The sequence below is a fragment of the Natator depressus genome, chromosome 1 (assembly GCF_965152275.1).
Source record: "Natator depressus isolate rNatDep1 chromosome 1, rNatDep2.hap1, whole genome shotgun sequence".
Taxonomy (NCBI): domain Eukaryota; kingdom Metazoa; phylum Chordata; order Testudines; family Cheloniidae; genus Natator; species Natator depressus.
Window position 1 is genome coordinate 246662469 of NC_134234.1, and position 10742 is coordinate 246673210.

Consider the following 10742-nt stretch of genomic DNA (forward strand, 5'->3'; position numbering starts at 1 on the left):
AGGGCAGTATAAATGCTGGCTTATTAAGCCAATACAATGAACGCTAAATGCTGGGCATCCAGAAAATCTGCACCTTTGGTAAAAATTAGGGCTGTCAAACGATTACAAAAAATTAATCGTGATTAATGGCAAGAAACTGCGATTAATTGCGATTCATTTTTTAATCGAGTTAATTTGTTTGGAGTTAATCACTTGAGTTAACTGTGATTAATTGACAGCCCCAGTAAAAGTGTGACAGGTACAGAGCACTGGGGTGTTTTGATATGCCCTAGCTAAGGACAACGATGGAACTGGGTTTAGCTGTGAGGGGTTACAAAGCCTGTCAGCCACAGCCCAGCTGCAGAGGGCACTGACCGAATCCCAACCAGATCTCCAAAGGGCTGCTCTAACTTTACAACTGCTTTCCACCGCTACCTCCAGGTCATTTCGGAGCCAGAACAAACAGCTATCCAGCCATGCAACCTCCTGCCCACCCAGACACAGCTTGGGGGCAAGGGGTGTAGGGCTGTTATGACAGCAGGAGGACCCCCCCTTATGGTAGGGGGATTCCTGGCACATGAGGATCCAGCTGCTTCCCCCATCTCTTTCATGGCCCTCCTGTGGCATAAAAGGGGGCAGAATGCAGCCAAAGGGCAGTACCCCTGTATACAACAATATATGGTCTTTGTCCAAGATACTAACGCATTAGGGAGACTGGATGAATTTTAGGCATCTAGTTTGCTTCTCCCTATTTACACCTCACAACTCTCCAAACAGAAAATCAGGGTGAGAGAGAGAGAGAGAATCCAGAAAGGGTGCCCCGTCCACCTCTCCCACCTTTAGGGTGACCAGATGTCCCTATTTTATAGGGACAGTCCCAATTTGGGGGTCTTTTTCTTATATAGGCTCCTATTACCCCCCACCCCCGTCCCGATTTTTCACACTTGCTGTCTGGTTACCCTACCCACCTTTAATCCTCTGTCTGCTCACAGTCCCTCCACTTCTCCTCCTCCTGGTAGCTGCAGTGAGGAAGAGAGGAAGGAGCAGGCCTGGGGAGAGGAGAGCAGCAGGGAGAGGGCTCTCTACACAGCACAACCTGCAGGGGAGGAAGAAGTGCTGCAGCACAACAAACAGCAGTGTTTCTTCCTCTCCTGAGGGCAGTAGCCATGTTGCCCGCAGAGTCATCATCATGGCAGGGTAGGGTGACCAGATGTCCCGATTTTATAGGGACAGTCCTGATATTCAGGGCTTTGTCTTACATAGGTGCCTATTACCTCCCACCCCGTCCCGATTTTTCACACTTGCTATCTGGTCACCCTATGGCAGGATGGAAAGTTAGCGGTGGGGCTGGGAGAGGTGCATGCTTGTCATGGGAGGTGAGTCTCATAGGTCTTCTACATTAAACAGGTGAGTGAATCCTGCCCTCTCCTCTTCTCCCTGTGCCCAGCCTAGGATCTGGGCACTTCAGACCACCCAAATGTGGGTGATTAACATGTTTGGATACTGAAACTGAAATTCACAGTATGTCCACAAAAGTGATGAGCCAAGAGGCCTGACATCTTGTTCCATTAAACTCATCTTGAATATAGATAGGTAAGGGAGACTGATCTGTTTCGTGTCAGTTTCACTCCTAACACAATGTGGTGTCTGGGTTGCAAACACAGCAAGGGACAGTTTACATCATAAAAGGGAAATCTATTTTCATTTAAATCTAAATCAACATTTCTTGGAATGTTTCATACTAATATTTGTTTTATAAAATGCTTTCTTTCTTTCACAAAGGGCCTATTTTCAAAATAAGGCACATGTAATGACATACGCAAAATGCACATGCAATTTTTCATTTGCTTTGTGCATGCTATTATCACTATTTACATTAGGTAACAGCACATGCAAACTGCAGATAATCATGTCACTGAGCATTCATGCATGTAATCAGCTAATTTCAATGCACAAACATAGCAATCACTTGGCCAGAAGAAACATGCAATTGAACACATTATTTCCATGCATTTAAAAATAAAAATCAGACCCAAACCGACATTTTTATACTTCGACTACTAACTGCATCCCTTGATGAATTTCTTCCACCTAATAACAAAGGCGGGAAGGGAACTGTCCCTAACCTGCTCTCTTTTTCAACCCAATCTTGCAATGCTTATTCCTAGTAGGTCCGTGTGTGTTCAAATCACCTCTTATTTAAAGCACCAAGGACATTAAAAAAAACCACCCTAAAAATAATAGATGAGTTTTACAAAAGGTGTTAAATGGCCTGATTTATGGAGATTCAATGAAGTCAATTATTCGTATATAGAGTCAATGCATATCCCTTTTCCTCTGAGCTTTCATTGCATCACTCACTGTACCCATTCACTAGGTAGTTTAAGGTATAGAAAAACAGAACATTTGATAACTAATAACTTGCTAAAATAAAATATATCATCTGTCAGTTTCACATGGCTGAGATAGGATGCGAGCAATACAGCTGGTTGGGAATTTCACAGTAAAACATTTTTTCCATCAGAGAAAACAGATCATCAAAACCTAAATTATTCAGTTTCAACAAATCTCCCCATTTGAAAAGATCTGAAAAGAAAAGTTTCAAATTTGTTGAAACAGCCCATTTCAACATTTATGAAACAAAATCTTCAACTTTCATTTTGAAATTGTAGGTAATTTATATACTTTAAAGGTAAAAAAAAAAATAATCAAGATTGAAATCTTGAAATCATTTTTTTAAAATGAAACATTTTGATTGACCCAATCCAAAGTGAGGGTTGTTTTTTTTAAAAAATCAGATTTTTGATTTGTGACAATTTTCAAGATTTCAGACTGGAAAATTATTTCCTGCCCAGCTCTAATGAGCATAGTAGAAGTTTCTCATTTACTTTAGCCACTATTAATTTAATATGGAATATAATCCCAATCTGAGTTGCTGTCAGTTTTCTTTTCCTCAAAATTCTTCAGTTTGACAAAGGGATAGCTAAACAATCATCCACAGTTACTCCATTTGTGATCTCCTAAGTTATAGTTAGAATGTACACACGTTTAGATATAGCTGTAAGAGTTAGTTGTTGATTTAAAAAGAATATTATTATGTGTCATCAGGTCAATGACCAAAAAACTTTATGTAGGCTGTTTCCTTAGCAGGGGTGAGAGGAGAACCACCCATCAAGTCTTAACAATTCTAAAGGTAGTTCTACAACAATGAAAATATTGCATTTTGGCTTAGCTAGCCAGAATTCTTGTGTTAGGTAATATGAATGCCTGTTCTTACCTTGATCACCTGCTCTTTATGGAGCCTGAAGAATTCTGGAACTACTTCCAATTCTACTGAGCAGCAAATGAAGGACTGAAGTAAACTTTTCTTTCTTTAACATATCTATAGAAACCAGTTCTTTTAAGGGCTGAACTGGTCTAGACCAGAGAAGAGAGACCCTTTTTGTCCTAAAACAAGCACTGAGTGAAATGGATCAGGAGCTGTCTGGCTCATTCTAAATTTTTCATGTCAGATCTGTGACAAGAGTTGGCTGTTTTGTCAGCGTGCAAAGTGTTGTGATTAATAACAAATCGGACATGCTTCTTTGCACAGCCAAGGTGCTCTCAAATGAAAATGAACTTTTGTAAAGTGCTGTACTCTGAGAAGTATAAACCAATGAAAACTCATTCAAATATTGGTTAAAGAAATAGCAATCCCCAGGAAACAGAGAAAACCTTCAAGCTGTTTCTCACACATCTCTATCAGCTTTAAGGCAAAGACACAATACTGGAGATCAGATAGGAACAAGGAGAGATTTATGACTTTCTTCCAGCCAAACATTGGTATGAGGTTAATGTGGAATGTTCACACACCAAAAAGAGGTTCTATGAGGAGTATTATGTTAGTGATCATGAATACTGATTTTATGGACCTTTATTTTTATTGGTTTGTGTGATGGGAAATGAATGCTTTATATTCCTTCCCCTCAAATGCTAAAGAAAAAAGACTCAGTGAAATCCTGGCTCCAGTGAAGTCAATGGCAAAACTCCCATTGATTTCACGGGAGTTGGGATTTAACATTATTTTTTTCCTTTTGAAAACTGTACTATTTAAGCGAACTTTAGTACTCATGAAAGCTACTTCATTGTGAGCCCCAGAGACTTGAAGTCCTTTACTCCTCAACATGGCGAGCAAAGGGGAAGCAGGGAGGGAATGGTGTCTCAGAGGGATGGTCCCTTCTAGGGTCTCTCCTGGGGTGGGGATTCTTATGAATTACCCCTTGCTCAGGGCTGTGGACTAAGGGTATTTCTACGCTGCAGCTGGGAGCATCCTTCCCAGTGCAGGTAGGCAGATGTGCTAGCTCTGCTCAAGTTAGCTGGGGGCAGAGCCCTCCCTTGGGTATGGCGAATCAGGGCGACCGCCCTGGGCTCTGCACTTTGGGAGGCCCCACACTTGTATAAAATCATGGGGAGGTGAGGCGCGCAGGTGAGTGGGGTGAGGAAGCAAACGGGGAGGTGAGTGGCAGGCGGCGGGGAGGAGAGTGGCGGGCAGGCAGGTGGTGGGGGCGAGGAGGTGAGCTGCGGCCACCAGCAGCCCCCCTATGAGAACTTCCCCCTCCCCACAGTGCCTCCTGCCCGCTGGCGGGCCCCGCCAATCAGCACCTCCAGCTCCCTCTCAGCGCCTACCGCCCACCGCAGATCAGATGTTTCACTGCAACAGGAGGCACTGGGGAGGGGGGGGAGGAGGAGAGGAGCGTGGGCGTGGTGCGTTCGGGGGGAGGGGGTGGAACTGGGCAGGGGCGGGGCCTTGGGAGAAGGGGTAGAGTGGGGGCAGTGCCTGGGCTGAGCTGGGGGAAGGGGAAGCACCCCCTGGTAGATTAGAAACCCGGTGCCTATGTCGTGGGCCCTGCACTCCCCCAGGGATGGCCCTGCCTGGGGGTAGCATGGGCATCGACTCACCCTAGCCACCTAAGTATGCACCCAGGGGTCCGGATGTGTTTGTACTCAGGCGGGTAGCCCAAGCTGCAGTCCATGCTGCTCCTGGCGACACTGGTATTTTTAGCATGCTAGCTCAAGCAGAATTAGTGCGTCTATGTACTCATGCTGGGAAGCACGCTCCCAGCTGTAATGTAGACATACCCTCAAAAGCACAATCGAGCACTATATGACTAAATTGTACTTGTGTGATTGGACAAACAGCTCCCAAGGTTGGCCTAGCTACAGATATATACCCCTCTACAGCTGGGGACTGGGGTCCACTGGAGGGACAAAGGCCTGTCTCAAAGCAAAATCATGAAGGCTAATGATAATGCATGTTACTACGTAAAATAGGGTATTGTCTAATACCTGCAGACTCTGGACTGTTAAAAGAGACAACGACACACTTTCTGAGACCCAGACATTTCTGGACACACAACAGTGAGCTCACAAGCGGAAAGCCACAGTTTGACCACGTGGGGTAGACAACCACACTGGCAGAAATAAAGAGCTTGTGAATATGTAAGGCCTACATTTTCAAACAAGGACAAGTGATTCCGGATGCCTCAGTTTCTGGTTGCTCAGCTTGAGAGGGAGGGTGCTCTGCACTTTCTGAACCTCCCCCACCTTCTCCAATTGGGGTAGCTAGAAAGCTGAGGCATCTAAAACCAGGGGTTACCTTGGAAATTTAGGCCTAAGGTTTTCATCTTGATCACCTGGCATCCTCCAAGTGACTTTAGAGCCTAGAAACTCTGCTTGGCCCAGCACTTGCCTGCTTCGTGCCTGTTTTGCTTGTGATTTGCTCCTCGTGTTCTACCCTGTGTCAGTGAACTCTGCTTTTCATTTAAACTAGCCAGAACTGGAGGCGACAGCTGTTGAACTGAGGTACTTACTGTCAGGAGAAGAAACCTCATCTCTGACCTCCAAGGAGACAGAAGCAGGAGTGAAGTAAGAACACAAGAATGAACTTACTGGGTCAGACCAAAGGTCCAGTGAGCCCAGTATCCTGTCTTCTGACAGTGGCTAGTGCCAGGGGCCCCAGAGGGAATGAACAGAACAGGTAATCATCAAGTGATCTATCCCATCACCCATACCCACCTTCTGGCAAACAGAGGCTAGGGACACCATTCCTGCTGATCCTGGCTAAGAGCAATTGATGGACCTATCCTCCATGAATATATGTAGTTCTTTTTCTAACCCTGTTATGGTCTTGGCCTTCACAACATCCTCTGGCAAGGAGTTCCACAGGTTGACTGTGCATTGTGTGAAGAAATACTTCCTTTTATTTGTTTTAAACCTGCTGCCTATTAATTTCATTTGGTGACCCCAAGTTCTTGTGTTATGAGAAGTAGTAAACAACACTTTTTTATCTACTTTCTCTATACCAGTCATGATTTTATAGACCTCAATCATATCTCCCCTTAGCCATCTCTTTTCCAAGCTGAAAAGTCCCAGTCTTATTAATCTCTCCTCAGACGGAAGACATTCCACACCCCTAATCATTTTTGTTGCCCTTTTCTGAACCTTTTCCAATTCCAATATATCTTTTTTGAGATGGGGCAACCACATCTGCGCATAGTATTCAAGATTTAGGCATACCATGTATATATATAGAGAGAGAGAGAGAGAGAGAGAGGCAACATGATATTTTCTGTCCTATTATCTATCCCTTTCTTAATTATTCCCAGCATTCTGTTTGCTTTTTTGACTGCTGCTATACATGGAGTGGATGTTTTCAGTGAACTATCCACAAGGACTCCAAGATCTCTTTCTTGAGTGGTAACAGCTAATTTAGACCCATCATTTTATATGTATAGTTGGGATTATGCTTTCCAATGTGCATTACTTTGCATTTATCAACACTGAAATTCATCTGCCATTTTGCTGCCCAGTCATCCAGTTTTGAGAGATCCTTTTGTAGCTCTTCGCAGTCTGTCTGGGTCTTAACTATCTTTAGTAATTTTGTATCATCTGCAGATTTTGCCATCTCACTGTTTACCCCTTTTTCCAGATCATTTATGAATATGTTGAATAGGACTGGTCCCAGAACAGACCCTGGGGGACACCACTATTTACCACTCTCCATTCTGAAAACCGACCATTTATACCTACCATTTGTTTCCTATCTTTTAACCAGTTACCAATCCATGAGAGCACCTTCCCTCTTATCCAGTGGCAACTTTCTTTGCTTAAGAGCCTTTGGTGAGGGACCTTGTTAAAGACTTTCTGAAAATCTAAGTACACTATATTCACTGAATCCCCTTGGTCCACACGCTTGTTGACCCCCTCAAAAAATTCTAGTAGATTGCTGAGGCATGATTTCCCTTTTCTAAAACTATGTTGACTCTTCCTTCACAAATTATGTTCATCTATATGTCTGACAATATTATTCTTTATTACAGTTTCAACCAGTTTGCCCAGTACTGAAGTCAGGTTTACCGACCTGTAATTGTCGGGGTCACCTCTGGAGCCCTTTTTAAAAATTGGCATCACATTATCTATCCTCCAGTCATCTGGTACAGAAGCTGATTTAAATGATAGGTTCCAGACTACAGTTATTAGTTCTGCAATTTCACATTTGAGTTCCTTGTGAATACCATCTGGTCCTGGTGACATATTGCTGTTTAATTTATCAATTTGTTCCAAAGCCTCCTCTAATGATATCTTAACCTGGGACAAAAAGAAAAGGAGTACTTGTGGCACCTTAGAGACTAACCAATTTATTTGAGCATAAGCTTTTGTGAGCTACAGCTCACTTCATCGGATGCATAAAAGTGGAAAATGCAGTGAGGTGTTTGTCTCTGTCTGAGGGGTTGGAGCAAATGCGGTCAGTAGAATTGTCAGTAGAATTTCAACAATTTCCATCCCACCAGCAACCTCAGCCTGGACCAGTCCACACAAGAGATCCACTTCCTGGACACTACGGTGCTAATAAGCGATGGTCACATAAACACCACCCTATACCGGAAACCTACTGACCGCTATTCCTACCTACATGCCTCCAGCTTTCACCCAGACCACACCACACGGTCCATTGTCTACAGCCAAGCTCTACGATACAACCGCATTTGCTCCAACCCCTTAGACAGAGACAAACACCTACAAGATCTCTATCAAGCATTCTTACAACTACAATACCCACCTGCTGAAGTGAAGAAACAGATTGACAGAGCCAGAAGAGTACCCAGAAGTCACCTACTACAGGACAGGCCCAACAAAGAAAATAACAGAACGCCACTAGCCGTCACCTTCAGCCCCCAACTAAAACCTCTCCAACGCATTATCAAGGATCTACAACCTATCCTGAAGGGCGACCCATCACTCTCACAGATCTTGGGAGACAGGCCAGTCCTTGCCTACAGACAGCCCCCCAACCTGAAGCAAATACTCACCAGCAACTACATACCACACAACAGAACCACTAACCCAGGAACCTATCCTTGCAACAAAGCCCGTTGCCAACTGTGCCCACATATCTGTTCAGGGGACACCATCATCACAGGGCCTAATAACATCAGCCACACTATCAGAGGCTCGTTCACCTGCACATCTACCAATGTGATATATGCCATCATGTGCAAGCAATGCCCCTCTGCCATGTACATTGGTCAAACTGGACAGTCTCTATGTAAAAGAATAAATGGACACAAATCAGATGTCAAGAATTATAACATTCATAAACCAGCCGGAGAACACTTCAATCTCTCTGGTCACGTGATTACAGGCATGAAAGTTGCGATATTACAACAGAAAAACTTCGAGACCAGACTCCAGCGAGAAACTGCTGAATTGGAATTCATTTGCAAATTGGATACAATTAACTTAGGCTTGAATAGAGACTGGGAGTGGCTAAGTCATTATGCAAGGTAACCTATTTCGCCTTGTTTTTTCCTACCCCCCCACCCCACAGTTCCTCAGACGTTCTTGTTAAACCCTATATTTGTGCTGGAAATGGCCCACCTTGATTATCATACACATTGTAAGGAGAGTGATCACTTTAGATAAACTATTACCAGCAGGAGAGCGGGGTGGGGGGAGAGAAAACCTTTTGAAGTGATAAACACCCATTTTTTCATGGTCTGTGTGTATAAAAATATCCTCACTGCATTTTCCACTTTTATGCATCCGATGAAGTGAGCTGTAGCTCACGAAAGCTTATGCTCAAATAAATTGGTTAGTCTCTAAGGTGCCACAAGTACTCCTTTTCTTTTTGCGAATACAGACTAACACGGCTGCTACTCTGTAATCTGGGACAGTTCTTCAGATCTGTCACCTAAAAAGAATGGCTCAGGTTTGAGATCTCCTTCACATCCTCAGCTGTGAAGACCGATGCAAAGTAACTGGCTTCAATACTTGGTGAAAGGCAAGGGAGTTGCATTTCCCCACCCAAATGGTGCTGTGAAGGAGCCGGCACAGGTCAGAGTGGGCATTGCCAAACAAAGGGGTTGCTAAGCTTGGTTATAATGCTAAGAGAACAGAAATCATCATTCATTCCTTGGCTGAGGTGTACTGACGCAATAAAATAAACTGGCTACTCAGGGTCTCCCATGTTAAGTCTAGTATCCACAAGATCACCTTCCCTCCCAACAAGATCATATTATTTTAATGCTAACTTTGTTTGTACTAAAGGGGTAGGAACAAAACTATAAAACTCTTCCCATTTTTATTCACAACATTTCAGTGGCAGGTCCAGAATTACATTCAAATACTGTCCTAGAAGGTAGCTGGGAGAGGGGCCTGGTATTTCCAGACATGCAATCATCACCAGCTGAGCACTGCTAAGATCCCTCCTACATTGGAGACTAAATCTAATTAGTTGACACTGAGTGAATATAGAGAGGAGTAATAAAGCTGGATCCCCATTTTTATTACCTTCACAGACTCATGATAGAAGCTGAAAGGATAATCCATTTCATTCCTTCGGCATTTTGAATGCAGAACATTATTAAAAAGAATATTATTAAAGATCAGATTGTCACTGGTGGTGACCAGACCCAGGAGTAAATTCTATTCAGAAGAGCCCCTCCCCCATATGCAGTGCCTAGACTGGTAGTGAGCGTGTTCTAATTAGTACTGGATCTGGGTCTCGAATCAGGAGCCCCATTGTCTGTATGCAGCAGCTGTGCTAGCTGGAATTAAAGGGAGCCTCTTTCTAACTCAGCCAGAAGGAACTGTGTAGTAATGACTTATACAATTTCTAGGGTGCTGGAGGGACAAAGGGAAGAGAAAGGAAGGCACATTAAGGTCACACTATCGTGGACCAGTCGAAGTAACAAACCTAGCACTGGCTGGCAAACCCAAAAGTTTTGCAAACCATTTCAAAACCTCGAAATTGATTTTGTTCCGAAGCATTTCACACGGAACCACATTGCATTTGCTAAGAGATTCTCACAATATCTTTTGCAAATTCCCCCCAATTTTTTTTGTTCTCAAACACATCATCAAAAATGTTATTGAGAAAAGTTAGCCAATGTTCATTTTGATAACATTGATAACATTTTTGCTTTACAATTTCAACAACAAAAATATCCAGAAAACCCATGAAAGAGAATTAGCTATTCACATGCTGAAAGTTAGGCATGTGTGTAAACACCTTCTTGAATTGGAGCTGTGAGGGGGCCACTGCAGAAAGCACCGAGTCCCAAATATAAATATGATAAACTAAAGGGGAGGGGAGGCTAAGGGGCTTTGGAGCCACTGAACAGCCCCAGCCATCCCCACAAATCTCTTTTCTAAACGTGGACCTGGAGGTTTAGTTACTCACAGGGAAGATGCAAAGAGATAGAGGCTTATATGATCGATATCAA

General features: G+C 43.5%; 1 protein-coding gene across 3 annotated transcripts in view; it reads right to left on the reverse strand.

Annotated features, from left to right (window-relative positions):
* The window catches only part of ATP6V0A4 (ATPase H+ transporting V0 subunit a4), a 49138-nt gene extending 45665 nt beyond the window's left edge, over nucleotides 1–3473 (reverse strand). For 2 of the 3 annotated variants that reach the window (XM_074940316.1, XM_074940325.1), the window contains exon 1: nucleotides 3257–3473. The gene's annotated coding sequence lies outside the window, so the exon portion shown is untranslated. The remainder of the gene's footprint in view (nucleotides 1–3256) is intronic. The other variant, XM_074940335.1, reaches the window with a different exon arrangement.
* Nucleotides 3474–10742: the final 7269 nt, after the last annotated feature.